General features: G+C 44.1%; 1 protein-coding gene across 1 annotated transcript in view; it reads left to right on the top strand.

Annotated features, from left to right (window-relative positions):
* Positions 1-18,577, top strand: part of Pip5k1b (phosphatidylinositol-4-phosphate 5-kinase type 1 beta) — a 269,852-nt gene that overhangs the window by 236,515 nt on the left and 14,760 nt on the right. The window lies entirely within an intron of this gene.

Raw genomic sequence — 18,577 nt, forward strand, 5'->3', positions numbered from 1 at the left:
ACACACACCTCCCTTATTTTTTAGTTCTGTTCATCTGAGCACCTGCTACTCATTTAGAGGGAAATTAAATCACTAGCGTTTTCCTTCCCCGTTGGCAGTCTTTAAACACCCTCTCATGTTCAGGAACACTTTATATTCAGGCATGTGCATGTGTTCTTTAACTTGTTTATTTTGAATTCTGAACCTGATGGACACTTAGAAATTCATGTAGCTCCACCCTCACCCATGGAGGTACTCTCCACTCACATGACGGGTTTCCAGAATGATTTCAAATGCCATTAAGAGATTCTGAGGCCCCCTGAGGGAGGGAAAGGACTAATTATGTATTCATCATAAGTAAACACCCTATCTTGCTATCTCAGAGCAGTGCATGCATTGATACCCTGAACTTTGAATACACAGGCATCCGATCTGTGTTTCCCTTGAGTCCTCCTCCAAACAAGCAGAGCCTGACCTGGGGCTAACCTGACTCCCTATGTGGTCCAGGAAGCTGATAAGGTTTGTGTGGGTGACAGCTAAAAGCTCCTCCCTCTGGGAGGCAAAGAAACAGAAACCAAGTGTATTAACAAAGGAGGGGATTAGCCTAGTAAAGCCACAGGTTAGTGCTATGGCTAAGAAAGAAATGGATGCTTGAAAGATGCTACACTTCTCCAAAGAGCTAAAGGGCCTGGGAAGACTGTTGCAAAGAGAAGAAATGGAGCTTTTTGTTGGGGTGGGGGAGGGGGGAGTCAAGACAGAGTTTCTCTACATAACCCTGCTTGTCCTGGAACTCTCTCTATAGACCAGGCTGGTCTCAAACTTAGAGATCCCCCTGCCTCTGCCTCCCTAGTGCTGGGATTAGAGACGTGCACCACCACCACTAGTGCATGAATGTAGCTCTTTAGAGCATCCTTGAGTTTTCCTGAGACCTTGACTCTCTGGGAGTGTCTTGAATCAGCTCCCCCCAAGGTGAGATCACTCAATCACAATAAACACAGAGGAAAAGAAAAAGCATCCTTTTCACAAATAATAATGCCTCTTTTCTCTCATGAGCAGAGAGCAAAGGCAAACCATCAAACATGAAGCCTTAAGGGGGTCTAACTATGAGCTATTCCCCTGGAGCACGGTGCCTCCTCTGAGAAATTTGTAGGCTGTATCACTTTTCACAGAGTAACTTTCACAGACCTTTCGTCTGCTCATTCGGTTATTAGCCAGCTGTGTCACCTAACATCACCAGGCCTAAGAGACGAATACACAACAAAGTCATTGCAATAGTGGGCCTGGTGACTCATGCCTACAGTTGTAGTTACATATAAAATGAAAAATAAAGGACCCAGAGACTGACATTGGGGTTCAAACTTCAAACTGAAGTCTTGAATACAGAGAGATCCATCTGTCTTTCTCTCCTGAGTCCTGGGATTAAAGGTGTGTGCCACCACTGCCAGACGTCTATAGCTTGTGGATGACTTTGCTTTCTGAATAGTCAGACAAGCTTTATTAAATCATAAATAATGTATCACTACAGTTACAGGAGAGACAGAGGCAAAAGGCTCACTTGAGCTCAGGAGTTAAGGACAGGCCTGAGCAGCATAGTGAGACCCTCATTGCTAAAGTGTGTGTGTGTGTGTGTGTGTGTGTGTGTGTGTGTGTGTGTGTGTGTGTGTGTGTAAGCTGGGGTGGAGGGGCAACTGTGATGGTTTCCACCTGCAGTCCTGGCTCTTGAGGGGCTAAGGCAAGAAGCTCAATGAGGCCATTAGTTCATGATAAGCCTGGGTAATACATTGAAACTCATTGCTACAGGAGAAAAGAAGAATTAGTTCTTGGCCTTTTGGCTAATTATCAAGGGTCAAAAAAGGTGATCCATGAGCAATGGTTCACACCTATAACCCTAGCCCTTGGAAGACTGGAGCAAAAGAATTCTTGAGTTTGAGACCAACCTGGGCTACATAAAAAGACCCTGACTCAAAAGAAGAGGAGAGGATCAGGGAGATGGATCAGTGTTCATTGCATAAACAGGAGAGCCAGAGTTCGATCCCCAGCACCCACAGAAACCTCTAGCCCCAGGAATCCAAGTCCTCTTCTGGCCCCAGGAATCCAAGTCCTCTTCTGGCCCCGGGTACCACCACTCTCATGCATATACACATTCATGTGCATATACTCTCACACACACACTTAAGACTCAAATAGATAGAATAGATATGCAGATATGCGTCTGTAGTTAAATAAATGAGGGAGACGGAGGAAGCTCCCACACAGGAAACTGAAGTGCACTGTACAGATGTCCTGTCTGCTGCAGCAAGAAAGGACATTGTACCTTACCCCCAGCCTTCTGGTTACGCTCAGCAGCTCACTGCCAAATAGCACAGTGTAGGAAGAAAGGAGGTGACTTTTTGGTCTTGAAACTTCGTCATATATACTACCCCAACAAAGCCATCAAGCATAACATCATCAGTGACAACAGGTTGACAGCATGTGAAAAGGACAGAAGTTAGCATTTGTGGTCACTCATCTCAGTAACGTACCTTCTAACCAAGCAGAAAACATCAGCCAAACCCAAATTGGAGGACATTCCATAAGATATCCTTCAAACATGTCAAGGTCATTAATAAATGAAGTCCTGGGGGCTGGAGAGATGGCTCAGGGGTTAAGAGTATTGACTCCTCTTCCAGAGGTCCTGAGTTCAATACCCAGCAACCACATGGTAGCTCACAACCATCTATAATGAGATTTGTTGCCTTCTTCTAGCCTGCAGAAATACATGGAGGCAGAATGTTGTATACATAATAAATACATAAATCTTTAAAAAAAATAAATAAGTAAAGTTCTGACAATCATCACAGCCCACAAGAGACCAAAGAGAGATGCTGACTAAATGCTGTGTTGTGGGAATAGAAAGGGGACATTAGGGAAAACTGACAAAAGCCTGATGTGCTGTGGGTTTCTTTTTTAAAAAAGAGCTAACTTTCCCATGTATAGGAGCCAGAGCCCTACTTCCTAGGAACATTCTGTCATCCTGAGACTACTAGGAAGTCATGCTTTAAAACTGACTCTTGGGGGCCAACAAGATGGCTCAGCAGATAAAAGCAGTTGCCACAAAGTCTGATTACCCGTGTTCAATGCTAGGGTCCTACATAGTGGTAGGACAGAACCACCTGTAGAAAGTGATACATGCATGCATACACACCAGATAAGTTATTTCATTGTTTAAAAACTGCCTTGTGAAGGTGGGCATGATGGTACACGCCTTTAATCCCAGCATTTAGGAGGCAGCAGCAGAGGGCTCTCTGTGAGTTTGAGATTAGCCTGGTCTACAAAGTGAGTCCCAGAACTCCCAAGGCTATTACACAGAGAAGCCCTGTCTTTAAAAAAAACAAAACAAAAAACAAAAAACAAAAAAAAAAAAAGAGTCAAAAAATAAATCTTCCATCCTTTAAATTACTTCTCTTCAGTATCAGGCACAGTGGGAAATGTCTAACCCCTCCCAGACACCCTCCTCTGATCCCTTTCTTTAAAAATTGCCTCTTGACTCCATGTATGGTTGTACACTCTTTGAATCCCCTCACAGAGGCAGAGGCAGGCAGATCTCTATTATGCTCAATGTCAACCTGGTCTACATAGCAAGTTGTAGGCCAGGCAGAGATACATAGTAAGACCTCATCTTTAAAAAAAAAAAAAAAAAGCAAAAACAAAACCAAAAAAATGAATTAGTTTTTGAAAACTCTGCTACTTGAAGGCTGAAGTAATGGGAAATTGAACACCAACTGTTTACACAGGAGACAAATAATAAGTCACCTGTTGAGTACTGTGAGTCCTTCAGCAGATGGCTTAGCTGTGATTAATGAGTGGCATGGGTTGTATTTTAACCTGCTTTGGAATCCCAACCCCTAGAAGGTTAGCTGTGTTCGGCTTCATAACTCATAGCTCAAACTTCCTAGATCCCAGAACTTGAGGTGAGATCAAAGAAGGGTTTTTTCCTTGTTTGTTGTATGTATGCCAAGTGTAAGAAAAAGTCTCTTCTCTCTACCTTCCCAAACTAGGCACACAGCCCCTGTGATTTCCACAATAAAAGATAGTTATATTCTCACGCAGCTGTGACATATGAGTAGCATCTCCTGATTCTTTTCCATGCTTTCCTAAAAAGTGGTGTTGTAGTACATTATATTTAATCTTAGAGTTAAAATACATGCTGGACGGTCAGTGTTGGGATCTCTTGGAGGGAAGTATGGATCAACTGTTGTATTCACCCCATCCCAGCTCTCACCTGTGCTCTATGAGACTTCAGTGGTGAGATCTGAGGGCTTCAGTCTCGATCTCTCTAAAACTGTTGCCTGTTCAAAACCAAGACATTCCAAGGTTGCCTGGGCTGTGCTGCTGTTACCCCGCAGCCAGTCAAGCCTGGGCTAGAAGCCTGTGTCTTTGCACACTGTTCTTTGATGCTTCTTGTATGAAACCTTTATGGTAATGCCTACCATGGCAAGTTGTTCATACTGTAAGTTTGATGGTGAATGTACAGTGTCAGGCTTAAAAGTACAGGTGGGAAGGTAATCACTCTTTGAGGGGTGGTAATTGCTGTTCTTATGTCTCAGCTACAGTACGCTTAGAATTGTAAGATAGTTTTTTTAACTTTCTTTTTATTTATCCTGTGTCTTTCACATCATGCGCCTTGATCCCATTCATTTCCCCATCCCTTTGTATCTGCCATTGCAACCCCTTCCCCCCAAATAGAATAAAATTTAAGAGGAAAAAAATGGAAAAATCTCATCATGGAAGCTGTAGTGTGACACAGTGAGTCGTGCAATGTACCCTTTTATCTATATAACCTTACGTGCATGTGTTTATTGGAGAGAGCCTTTGGTCTGGTTCAAGGCCTCTGGTTTCTGCTACACTATCGATGCTGGGCCCTCACTGGGACCCCTCTTGGATATCCCGCTGCCGCCCTGTGTTTTGGGGATCCTGCAGCTTTGGATCTGCAGAACAGGCCCCTCATGTGCTCCTACAAACCTAAAGATGGAGTGGATGTTGGGGTTGGTCTGGGCCTGGGTAGTTGCAGGGTTGGTCAGCCTGCCAGCTCTCCCCCATCCTCACCACCAGAGTGAGCTCTCCAGCATTGCCTCAGCTAGTTCGCCCCTGGTAGCAATGCACAAGATACAGGGCGAGTTCTTCTGCTTCCTTCCCTCAGGGTCGGCTCTCCCACACCTGGAGAGGCGGCCTGAGGGCCAGTTCTATCTTATTGCCCAGGTAAAGTGTGGGGGCAGCTGGTGAGGGGCAGGGACAGCTCTCCCATCCCAATGACCAAGGCCATGTTTCCCACCTGCCTCAGGCATGATGGGGGGCATCTCTTCCCTGCCCATGCCACTATATGGCAGATGAGGGGCAGGACCAGATTTCTCACGCTCTCCTGTTCTCTGGTGACTCACCCGTGCCCCTGTAAACAGAGTGAGTTCTACACTGCTGCCCAGATGAGGTGCAAGGCTCACTTTCCTGAGTGTTGCAGCTAATAAAGGGAAAACTCGGCTCCCTCACCAGCTGGAGGGGAGCATCTTTGCCTCATTCCCACTTCCACACTGCAGACAAGGGAGCAGGTACCAGCTATGCCCCTCTCACACCCTCAGGGCAGGCTCATCTGCCCCTGTCTGCAGGGTCAGCTCTACTGTGCTACCCTGGCAAGGTGCTGGGCCTGTTCTCCCAAGGGCTGCAGCAGGCGATGGGCTGGGCCAGGTCCAGCACCTGCTGCAGTTGATGAGGGCAAGAAGTGGGGGGCACCTTTCCCCCACATGCATTGCCTTGCATTCAGGAGAGGCACAATGCCATCCTCATACCCTCAGGTCAGCTCACCCACACCCCTGTGAACAGGGCCGGCTCTACTCTGCTGCCCTGGTGAGGTGGAGGACCCTCTCTCCTGAGTGCTTCAGCCAATGAGGGACAGGACCAATTCTCTGTGGTGTTGCAGCCAGTATCCTCTTGGTTTTTAGTGGTATCGGGAGTCACGGACATCAACAGAGAGCAGTCCTGCCTCAGAGCCAGGAATCCAGGACATGAACCCAAGCAGCAAGAAATTTAGGTGCACAAAAGTGGCATTACTTACCCCACATAATAGAGGCAGAATCCTTCTAGAGTGCAAAGACCTTTCTGTTGATCTGCCACCCCCCTCCCCTGTGCTGTAAGAAATGGTGCCAACTTACTGAAATCATTAACCAGTCACCTAAGCTGCTTGAAGGAACATGTGTTTTCCCTGGAATTGTTTTTTTTTTTTCCTCTGGAACTGTGTCATGGAGAATTACAAGCTAGGGTTAATTACATGGTGTTGAGGCCAGGCCCTGTGCCAAGTCTTCCGGATGCTCATTCATTTATGTGCTTGTAGCAAGGCTGGCCTAAGCTCTTGTGATTACCACCGGTGCTGGGTTGCTCCTGGCAATTGGTAGACCGTCCTAGACAGCAATATTGCACCAAGGGGAGCTATTTGAGAACATCCTTCCCTCAATGGGAGGAAGTGTTGCTAAGACAAAATAGATCGTTAGCATGAAGATAGATGAGTTCGTGTTCATGAAAATGCTGTGGGATTGGTTTATTTCCTCAGATATATTGTATCCTGCGTGTAAAGGCACCTTTTTAAATTCCAAGTTTTTAGAGCTGAAAAACAAAGTGAGCTACACATTTTAAAAACCAAAATATTGTCAGTGAGTTCTGTTCACTGAGTCATGGGTTGAGCACCTGTTAATTAACATATCCCATATGAGCCTATGGATTGGGTGCCCCTTGTCCCAGTTCTGGATTGCCACCAGGATCTTTGGCTCCCTGACCTATATCTCCATTCCATCATTTTGCCAGTAGCTGTAGCTATTCCAATGGAAGAAGCAACTTCAACTGCCCATGATAAAATTGGCCCCCAATGTTTTCTTTTGCACAATGTGTGCTGACTCTTTATCCTTCTGACTAATGAAAATCATCTGTCAACTTTTTCCATTTGGCAGCTGTTAGGCTCTGCCATTATTGTCATTAAATGGCATGAACTTTCATTTAATGAATAATCTTCCTAGAAGTTAGTACTCAAAATATATCTCTTGTTAAATCTCTTTTGCACTTTTGAGATTATGTGTATGTATCTATATAATGTAATCTCGGGCTAATATGGATTTCTTCCTAGCATTCAGTGATATCACAATCAAAATATTTATTCTATTGATGAGCACTCTTTAGTCAGAGATAGATTTGTTGTTTTGTTGATTATCTACTGTTTTAACTTGCAAGTGCACTGTAGCAATGGCTGTTTCATTATCAATGTCACACACAAATTGAAGAAATAATCTTCTAGTGTTGGGAAATTATTCTCCTGTGAATCAACAAAAAAAAAACATCATCATTGACAACTGGGTAGGGTTCTGAAAGATATTTATTTTACTCTCATCTTATTAATGTAAAGTCAAATACCAACTGGCATCATGTCAGAACTGTGCATCAATGGTGGGCATGGTCTAGACACAAACATAGAAGTTCTACACAGTCTACAAGGCGATCTGACAGTTAGGGGATTATCTGAACCTTATAGTGAAATTATTGAATATTTTCCTATTTTATAATTCACTGTGTGATCCTTTTTAGTAAAAACCTCTGTACCTAATGATGTTATGATAATATTAATAATAGCTGATGTATTGATCACTAGTGACAGATGTAGGAGTTAACCTCACTGGGTAGTCACAAATGTTCTTATATTGCTAACACAAGGAGGCTATGATGAAGCTAACTCTGGGAACTTCCAGCACTAGATGGAAAAGAAGGCATTGGTTCACTAGATCTTTCTCATTAACAAGAAACATGGCAGATCCTTGGAGTTATGTAATTTATCTCAATCCTGTGTAAATAAAAGGGATGTCTGAGTCAGCTTTCCATTATGTCAACAAAATACCTTATAAAGAGAAAAGATGGGGCTAGAAAGGTGGCTTGATGGTCAAGAGAACTTCTTCTCCCTCTAGAAGCTTCCAGTTCAGCTCCCAGAAGCCATATCAAGTGGCTCTCAAGCTCCTGCAACTCCCACACCAAGAGATCCAACACCCCTTGCCTCTGCTGGCACCTATACTCACATGCACATACCCCATTCAGATACAAACATCTACATGTAATTAAAAACAATAAAAATATATTTAAAAATAGAAGAAGTATATTTAGGCTCACAATTATAGAGATTCCAGCCCAAGATCTGTCAGTCCTGGTGCTGTGGGACTCTGGTGGTCCTGACACAAGGCTGGCTAAAGCACATGTTACCAGTTAAGGCCCTTCCAGGAAACCAAACAAACAATCAAACAAAAGAGATGGATCACACTGTCCTCTTTAAGGTCATACTCCAAAACAACTAAGGGCATCCCACTGGGTTCCAACACACACACACACACACACACACACACACACACACACACACACACATCCCAGTAGCATCCCGGGAGCCATCTCTGGACATGTGGGCCTTCAGGAAGCATCCATTCAAATGACAGCAGAAGGTGACTTAATCCCCATTCTATAAGGATATGGAGAGTATGTGCTCCAAGTGATTGAGTAATGATCCATGTCCGGCTAAATAACCCTACAGATGGGCACCCAGAAATCAAGGGCCAAAGCTTCTGAGAGACTTCTAAAATCAACTCATGTTATGAAACAGCCTCTCTGAGGACATGCTATGCAGGAGCCTTAGCATGAATATTTTCAGATCTTTTGGATTAATTGTCAGTAAGCACATATGTGAATGACAGGCAGTTATTAAGACAACTAGTGATTAGACCAGACTTGGAGACAGAAAAGTGAATATTCCTCGGAGTAGGTAGAATAAAATGTGCATAGGGGGCAATTTCAACGACAGGTTTTATATTTTTTATTTATATTTACAAATTGCTTCTTGTGTTGACACATAACAAGAAGCCAGGTGTGTGAGTGTTAAACGATGGTTTCTGTGTTTAGCACACACTGTGTTGTTTACTTGCTTACGTATGGCACCTTCTGTAAGGTGGAACTTGAGTGTGACATGCTAAGTGGCTGCATATCTGATGTCACCAACAACCATGCCATTCAAAGCTCACACACGCCAGTGAGGTCCTAGCCCCCTGAGCAGACCACTAGCTAGCCCTATGGACAGACTGAGCACCGGTTCTAGATCAGGGGACACAGTACTTCATACACAAAGCAATGCCTCCCTTCAGCAGTGCCCCTATACAACCATCTCCCATCCCATTCTTGGCCGTATTCTATAAGATGGCTCCTCTTGGTCCTCCATCGTTCTCAAAGGTATGCCACACCATTTCTAGACTGGATGTCACTGCTTTGCCATTCCATCTCACTATAAGTCAGTGGTTCTGAACCTTCCTAATGCTGCATCCTGTAGACAGGGGTTTCTGTCCCACCAGGTCCTGCAGCCCTTTAGTCCCAAATAGATGCACAGAGGTTTCTATTAATTATAAACTGTTTGACCAATGGCTCAGGCTTCTCTCTCTTAATTACTAGCTCGCTTCTATTAATCTGTGTATCTCCATGGGTTTTTGCTTACCAGAGAATGTTCCAGCATGTGTTACTCCTTCGGCGACTACGTAGCTTCTCTCTGGTGGCGCACTCTCTATGTCCTGGGTCCAGAATTCTCATCTGGTAGCCCCACCTATCCTTCCTGCCTGGCTACTGCCCAATCAGTGTTTTACTCATCAACCAATAAGAGAAACATATATACAGGAAAACATTCCCTCATCAGCATCCCTTTAATACAGTTCCTCATGTTGTGGCGACCCCTAACCGTAAATTTATTTTTATTGCTACCTCATAACTGTAACTTTGCTACTGTTATGAATTGTAGTGTAAATATTTGTGTTTCCCAATGGTCTTAGGTGACTGTTGTGAAAGAGTCTTTTGACACCCCAGGCCAAAGGGATCTCAACCCAAAAGTTGAAAACCGCTGCTTTAAAGTAAAGACGATTCTAGATTCAGCCACTTCAAACCTAGTTATTAAAAATGCAGCTTCTGGACCTAGAGAGATAGCTCAGCATTTAATAGCACTGGCTGTCTTCCTAGAGGACCTGGGTTCAATTCCCAGCACCCACATGACAGCTCATGACTGCCTGTAACTCCAGTTTCAGAGGATCTGACGCCTTCACAGACATGCATGAGGGCAAAACATGAATGCGTATAAAATAAAAATATTTTTAAAAGACAGCTTCCTAAGCTTGTTGGCATTGCTAAAGCACATTAAAGTTTGAGAATCTGACTTAAACAGCTGGAATGAACTGACCTATGATTTGAACACACCTGGCTCTGATCCATAACTCACAGCTAACACTTTGATCTATGAAGAGCTACAACCAGAGACAATTAAAGCTCAGCCATAATTCAGAAACCAGAATAAGTCTTCCATTCTTCCCAGCATGCCCATAATGCCTGATCATCTCTGCCAGTCAGGGGCCTCTGTTGATGGCCACCACAGCTCTGCTCAATTTATTTGTCCCTAAATTGTTCATGTCCTTAATAATTCAGGACATGGTGTTGACATGCACCTCAGAGACTAGCAGTGATATTTTCTCATTATTCAACGTGAAGCCCATAATTAGTGCGGTGTTAGCCAAGCCGTGGATAAGAAGCCCTCCTGTCATTTTTCTCTGCTTTGATGCTAACAAAACCCGGTCTTGCGTATGATATTCCAGCCGTAGTGAACTGTTATAATTGCAAAACATGTCTGTGAGAGCCAAGCTGCCCTTCGAATCTGTTCTAATATTGTTTTTTTCCAGCAGCTTTTTTGACTTTACTGTTGATTGACTAAATGATGCCAAGTGTGGACATCTCATACAGTTAGAACCAGAGTAAAGTCTGAAATCCAAAGCATCAGCACACACACACACACATACACACACACACACACACACACACACACACACACACACACAAGCAAAAGTGTGGTTAGATTTTCCTGGAGAAAAGCCTTGTTTTTAAGGACAGAAAATATAGTGTCTAACAAGGGGTGGGAGTTGTACTTTTTTTTTCAGGTACTTAAAAATACCATATTTTTTCCTATTATGTATTTGGTTAGCATACTAAGTAATGGGCTTCTTTGTGGTATTGTCTGTGTGTCACTACACTTTGTTCTCACTCATTCTCTTCCTCTGCCCTCCATTTCCTTGCCTCCTCCTTTCTTATTCATTTTCTTCCCCCCAGGTGACCCCACTTAAGCTTTCTTACCACAGTACAATATGAATTTCTTAAAGGGTCCCTTTCATGTATGAATTCACATCAAAGGTCTTCTTTTCCAGTCAGGCATGGTAGCACAAAGCTTTAATCCTAGCACTCGAGGTGGGAGCAGGTAGCTTTCTGTGAGCTCCGGGCGAGTCAGAGCTGCGCAGTGAGGCTCTGTCTCTGGAGGAGGAGAGGGATGCTCTTTCCCCACAAATGGGGCCCGAAGGGAGAGAGGGTTAGTGAATCCTTCCATTTGCTGAGCCCAGGCTTCACGTTAACCATTTAACCCACTGTGACTCTTATTGGAGGCTGCCATATATAAAGTACCACTGACTTGGTGGTAATGTGGCAGAAATGTATTGCCTCTCAGTTCTGCAGCCCAACAGTCCCCAATTAAGGTGTTGGCGGTGTCTGTTGCTTCTGGGGACTGTGAGGAAACTTGTCCTAGCTTTTTGTGTGGCTTCTGGGAGTGTGCTGCAATCTTTGGCATTCCTGGAGTATAGCTCTTTGATTTCATTTTCATGTGAAATTCTCTCTCTCTCTCTCTCTCTCTCTCTCTCTCTCTCTCTGTGTGTGTGTGTGTGTGTGTGTGTGTGTGTGTGTGTGTGTGTGACAAATTTCCCACTTGCTTAATGACACAGGTCATGTTGAAATAGGGGTACAGCTACTTCTAGGACCTCATCTCAACAAATTAGATCTGTAACAGCCCTGTCTCCTTCTGGGGCACAAATAAAGTTAGGGAGACACAAATCAGCTTGTGTCATCATCTCAGAAGAAAGTGTGCTTGTGCTTGTTCTGGGCTGATGGCAGGAAGGCACTGAAGAGACAAGAGAGAAGCAAGCTGCAAACTGCCCCTCAGGAAAGCTGCATCATTGTGCATAAAATGGAGGGAGGGTGGTGCCTAACTTGGGAACCACTTCCTGCTCACCTACCTCAAATTTGTACTAGTACTTCCCAAAACTACTGACATGGCAATGAATATTAATTTAAAAAGGTTGGCCTTTAGCTTAGACTTGTCCTTAACTAGCTCTTATAGCTCAAATTACCTTGTTTCTATTAATCCACGTTCAGCCACATGGCTTTTAGCTTTTTTTGGTATGGCTTGCTCCTGCTGGTGAAATCCGTGTGCCTAGATTCCTCCTCCTCTCCCTCTCACTCCCCAGAAAGCCGGCCTGTCCTCTCCTGCCTAGTTATTGATCACTCAGCTCTTTATTACACCAATAACAGCAGCACATCTTCACACAGTGTAAGCAAATATCTCACAACACAAACTTTTATCTATTTCTTTTGTTTGGACAAGAAAAGGTATTCCCAGTTCAGCATATTTCTAACAGGCCACCTTAATTGCACAGTTTGTGGAGAGGACATTTAAAGCTAAGAATCAAAGTTATTAGGGAGCCAAAAGGACCTCACCAAATCCAAACTCATTACTTCTACAGAGGAGGCAACTGTGGTCCAGAATGATTCAGTATCTTATTCAAATATGGCATACTCAGCCCCTCAGATCCACATGGGCACCAGAGCTCAGCTACCGGGATTTTCTTTTTAGCTTCTTCCATGTGCCATACTGTGTCTGTCAGCCAGTGGTGTCACGGTTCCCTGTGATTAAAAGGTCCCTGCCCTATTGTCTTTGCATCTTATTTCTAGTTGGAGAGGGCAATGAAGTCTGTTTTGGGGGAATACCCTCCTTCTTGGGTATTTGGGGAAATGTCTGAGCTGCAGGGTTTCAAGCACTTCTTAACCTTACCCCTGGAAGCCATTCAAATATATTATCTCTCAAATCCTCAAGTATGAGCTCAGGGAGGGAATCATACCTGACCATTAGGAAGGACACACTTTCCTAAAGAGCAGAAGCCATGTTGTGAAATGTGGTAGAAATTAATTTAGTATTCCAATATACATTTTGATTTATTGTTGTTATTCTTGGACTGGTTGGGGAATATAAGGATGTTTTGCATTTTATATGTTATAATAAAATATGTAGACACATGCTTCCTTTTATTAGCCATTTCCCAAACTATTTTGGTTTGGGTGTTTTGCTTTCTCACTTTAATGAGGTATAGTTGATAAATAAAAATTATGTCTGAGTCTGGTGGTGGTGGCTCCCACCACTTGGGAGACAGAGGTGGGTGGATCTCTGTGAGTTCAAGACCAGCCTGTATACAAGAGCTAGTTCCAGAGCAGGCTCCAAAGCTACACAGAGAAACCCTGTCTTGAAAAACAAAACAAACAAACAAAGTGATGTCTGGGCTGGACAGACGGCTCAGCAGCTAAGAGCATAAGCAGCTGTTCCAGAGATTCTGAGTTCAATTCCCAGCAACCACATGGTGGCTCATAGCCACCTGTAATGGTACCTGGTTCCCTCTTCTGACATGCAGGTAAACGTGCAGATAGAGCACCATGTCATAAAATAAATAAGTCTTAATAAATTACTTAAAAATAAAAAGACAATGTAAAAAATGATGTATGTTATCTGGGCAGTGGTGGCACACACCTTTAATCCCAGCACTTGGGATTAAAGCAGAGACTGGTAGATCTCTGTGAGTTCGAGGCCAGCCTGATCTATAGAGCTAGTTCCAGGACAACCAAGGCTATACAGAGAAACCCTGTCTAGAAAAACCAAAAAGAAAAAAGAAAGAAAGATGTGTATTTCAAATATACAACATCATGGTGTAACATACTACCATTATCAAGCTAGCTTAAAGCCCCATCACATCACATGGATAGATTTGTGGGTAACAAAAAGACAAGTCAGTTGTGTGATCAAATCTCAGATGTATACTGCACTGTTAGTGACTGTGTCCTCTGTGCTGTGAGCTGGGTATCTAAAACTTGCTCGTCTACCATGGCTAAACTTTGGTACCATCTGACCAGCATCATTTCGCCATCTCCTCCCTTAAAATTCTGCACCTGTGTGAACTCACTCTCTGTTTGTTCTTCTATGTCTGTTTTATTTCACTATGTGTGATATCCAGTAAGTCCATTTGTCTCAACGTAACTGCCATGATTTCTTTCCTTTTCAAGGCTATATAATGTTCCACTGTGTGTGTGTGTTTGTTTGTTTTGTGTGTGTGTGTGTGTGCGTGCGTGCGTGCGTGTGTGTGTGTGTGTGTGTGTGTGTGTGTGTGTGTGTCTATCAATGACATTTAAAATGTTCTCCCAACTTTTTTTTTTAAAGTTTGCTTTATTGGTGACCTAGCTATTTCTACACTATTTACCAACTTATCTTTTGCTTTTAATATAGTACCTGGTATGAAATGGGCTATCAATCTATATTTGAATGGCATATTGTTTTGTAAGTAGAAAAGTAGAATCAGGTTTTTTTTTAAATGCTGGTAGTTCATTATTAAAATATAACTTGGGGAGGGGTTGTCTGTTTTATTATTAAGACTGTGTAATCAAAGCCCAGTATGTAATCAGGCTAGCTTTGAGCTCATGGCGGTTCTCCTGCCTCAGCATCATGAAATGCTGAGACCTTGCAAATCATTCAGTGAACTGGGACAAACGTGATCCCGCTCACTGGTAGCTATGAAAGGACCATGGTGGGGAGCTTTTCCCCCTTCTCCTCATTCCCTTCGCCTCTCCCTCCTCCTGACTCTAAGGTCAAAACCAACACCACAGTCCGTCTGTCTGTCTGCTTTGGGGGCGTTGGACATTTTCACTGGCACACCTCTTCTACAGTCTATCTCAATTAACGTTTCTCTGTCATGAGGTAAGACTGTCATGGGTTTCTTTAGTGTTCTTGTTTTAACATCTACACACCCGTCTTGAGGTGGGTATATGGGCCAATGGTGGAATGCTTCCCTTGCCTGCATGAAACCCTGATCCAATTCCTGATAGTTTCAAAAACAAAAAATATCTTTTATCCCCACTCCTTTTTGACAAAGCCAAACAATGAAGATGTCACTCAGGATGATTTGTCACTGGTCTGTTTTTCTCCCACTTCTCCTTGTTAACAGAGCCTTTATTGCTGGGACTCAGACTCTCTTAGAAAGGGGAGACTAATTCTCACAGAGACTGAGTGGATTGAGACAATATATATTTATTGTTGCTCCAGAATCAGGCCTGGGTTTAATTCCGGGCAACTTGTGTTTAAACAAAGTAGAGTTAAAGCTGCAAAGTACGAAATGCCGAGCAAGAGGCTCATCTTATTATGTGTGACATGATCATAACCATGTGAAAAACTACCAGCTTTTAATGGGGGTGTGTGTGTGTGTGTGTGTGTGTGTGTGTGTGTGTGAGTGTGTACTGGGCTAGGCTGCTAGAAAGGCTAGGAGAGAGAGAGAGAGAGAGAGAGAGAGAGAGAGAGAGAGAGAGAGAGAGAGAGTGAAGTTCCCTGCAGGTTCCCCCCTTCAGCTACCATGGACACTCTGTGTTGGCTCCTCCAGAGAGCAGCAGGCACTCACTGCCTTCTGAGGCCAGCTCTCTGAGCAGCAGGTCCTTCCTGTTTCATTCTCTGTCTCTCAGTTCCAAGCCCCAGCTTGGTGCTGTCTTTATGCCCGTAAACAGGGATGTTAAGCCAAGCTCTACCCACAGGCAGCCATCAATCAGCACTTGAGATTGCCCGCTGCTCTGCACGCTGGCTGGAAACAGGCAGTCTCCTGAACTAAAAATAGCAGAAGTAGAGCTGAGGACAAACAGCAGCCATGCTCCTGAATACAGAGCAAAAAAAGACGGGGACTCTCCAAAAGGCCTTGCTCCCAGAGGCACAAGTGACTAGGAGTGTGGACAGCTGGCAGTGTGGATGCTGCATCCATGGTCAAAGCCTCCCGTGTTCCTGGGGACATGCCTCCTCGCTCCGCCAAAGAGCTCAGCATGTAGGGATTCTGTCATGGAGGGACACGGGCCTGCTACCCAGTGACATCTCCCAGGCTGCAGATGGGAAGTCTGGTGCCAGTTCCTGAGAAGAGCAACAGCCTCTCCCCTCCCCCATCAGAGTAGGGGTGGAGGTGGTGTATTTTGACCTTGGCTTCCCACCTGAGCATTGTGGGAACAAAAGCAGTGCCTGGCTCTAAGACCAAATGAGGTTTGGCAACCAGCAAGTGAGTCCCAGCTGTATTTGTGGTTTTCCCTGCAAGGAGAGCTCTCTACCCACAGTGCTATCCCTTAGTGTTCCAGTAGCAAAGCTTTGAATACCAAAACAGGGATCCTTTCCAAGCACTTGTGATAAATCCATCCATGCAAAGAGACCTCATCAAAGGGCAAGGCAGGGCCCCAGAGCTGAGAGGATGCTGCTCTCCTCTGTTCATAATGAAAAGCCTGCCCTCAAGCCGGCCTTTATCTCACCCACATAGTGGGGTTTGGTCCCTCTCATGAAGCTGTGAGAAGGGCTGGCTGGGATCCTTTGTGAATGAGAGGCCAGGGTTCTGTGCCAGGTGATGAGTGGCCCTGTATCATGGCAGGTCATCACAGAAGCAGGAGACTCAGCCTCTGCCCTTCCTTTGGACACCCTTGGTCGGGGGGGGGGGGGGAACGGGTTTTTCCTAGTGCAGTCAACTTTAAAAGGCAAATATAATGTGGCAGCTTAAAATGTGGCATGAATTTAAGCAAAAGTGAGGAGGGAGCTGGAGACCCCACTCACTGAGCCTTCTAACCTTGATGCCAAGAACATTTTTCTTGGCATGGCCCAGCAATCATGACATTACGCCTAGAGACAAAAATATGACGCTAACTCGCCATTGGCCCAGCATTAGATAATATTTACATGGCTCTTGATACTATAAACTCTGTATATTGATTTTCTGATTTTGGAGGCAACTCATGAAGGAAACAAGAAAATTCTAGTTACCATTGTAAGATAAAATATATGTGTTAGTAGCCATTAGGGAATGGATGCAAATTTATTTTTTATGTGCCCAATACAAAATGAGAGGAGGGTAAGGGGAGAAAAGGCAAAGGTGAAGTAAAGTGAAATGCTAACAGATATACGATGGGTGGATGATGGAATTAAGACAGTTAAATATAATTTACAGTTAAAAATAATATATATATATATATATATATACATACATATAGATAGATAGATAGATAGATAGATAGATAGATAGATAGATAGATAGCAGGTAATGGAAGGAAACTCGGTATTAGAGAGTACACCCCCCCCAGGAGGGTGGGTACTGCTGTTGAGTGTCTTTTATTCCAGGGTTCATCAAAAGAGATGAAGAGGGCTGGAAAGATTGCTCAGCAGGGGTTAAGAGCACTCATTGCTCTTCCAGAGTCCTAGTACCCACGGGGCTGCTTACAACTGTCTGTAACCCCAGTTCCAGGGAATCTAATGCCCACTTTGGGCCTCTGAGGGCACCAGGCATGGACATGTAAACAAAGCACTTCTACCCATAAAACAAAAATAAATCTAAAAAATTCTCACCAGAAAAGCTAAAGAGAGCAATGATGATGGGAACTCCCTGGAAGAGGCAGGGTTAGGGCTGGAGCTATGGTTTCACACCCTAACTTACCTACACCATGTGATATTTTACACTATTTCATTCTTGATTGAGGCAGTAAAAGGGTGGCTTTTAAAAGAGAAAAACTGTAACTAGGTCCATCTGTTCCCCCAACACATGGGCCTGAGAGAATGAGCTGCAAAAACACTCATTAGGTCAGCAAACAGAAATCAGTGTTCCGGGCTTTAATTGTTGATGGCAGTTCAACGGTCCAGCCAAGCTAATGCTCTGTGCGAAGCCAAACTGATGTCACTTGGCTGGCGATAGTCCTCATGGCATCAAAGCACCATGAATGTCCACTGCCGAAAGAACAATGATGAGATGAGTTCCCTGTGAGAAGCTTAGGACTTATCAGGAGCAGACTGGCAGTGGACGCTGGGACCCCTAGGCATCTACCAGACAAAAGCAGAACCAAATAGATGCAGTTTCTTGTGCAGCTCATTGCCCATTGCATGCCTGGCCCTCAGAAGCTCTAGATGGAGGGTATGAGGGCAGAACTCAGCGGTACAGAACCCAGGCAGGCTGCCAGGCTCTTAAACCCAGTCACGTAGCATCTCTTCTAAAATGGACCTTCCCTTGCTGTTAGTCCAAGAAATGGTGGGCACTCTGACCCCAACCACTAGATTCTGAGAGCCTTTTCCCCAAGAGAGATACTCTCACTTATACATGACTCCTAAAACAGAACCTAGGAAATTCACAGGCTGGGAAACTATAAATTGATTACAAATAGATGGGTGCCTGGGAAATCAACCGTGCAGTTTAAAAAAAAAAAAAAAAAAGACAGGGCAATTCCCAGTGGACATTCCCTTACTCCACGGCATTTAAGTGAAACCCTTTGGGGGACAGATTTTTTTCTGTGTGGGGAAATCTCTAAGGGATAAAACAATTTGCAGTAGGCTGTGGATACACTGACTTAAGGTGGGGTTTATTCTTGCATCATCTCTTTATGCTTCATAATT

This window comes from Phodopus roborovskii, unplaced genomic scaffold (assembly GCF_943737965.1).
Source record: "Phodopus roborovskii unplaced genomic scaffold, PHOROB, whole genome shotgun sequence".
NCBI lineage: Eukaryota > Metazoa > Chordata > Mammalia > Rodentia > Cricetidae > Phodopus > Phodopus roborovskii.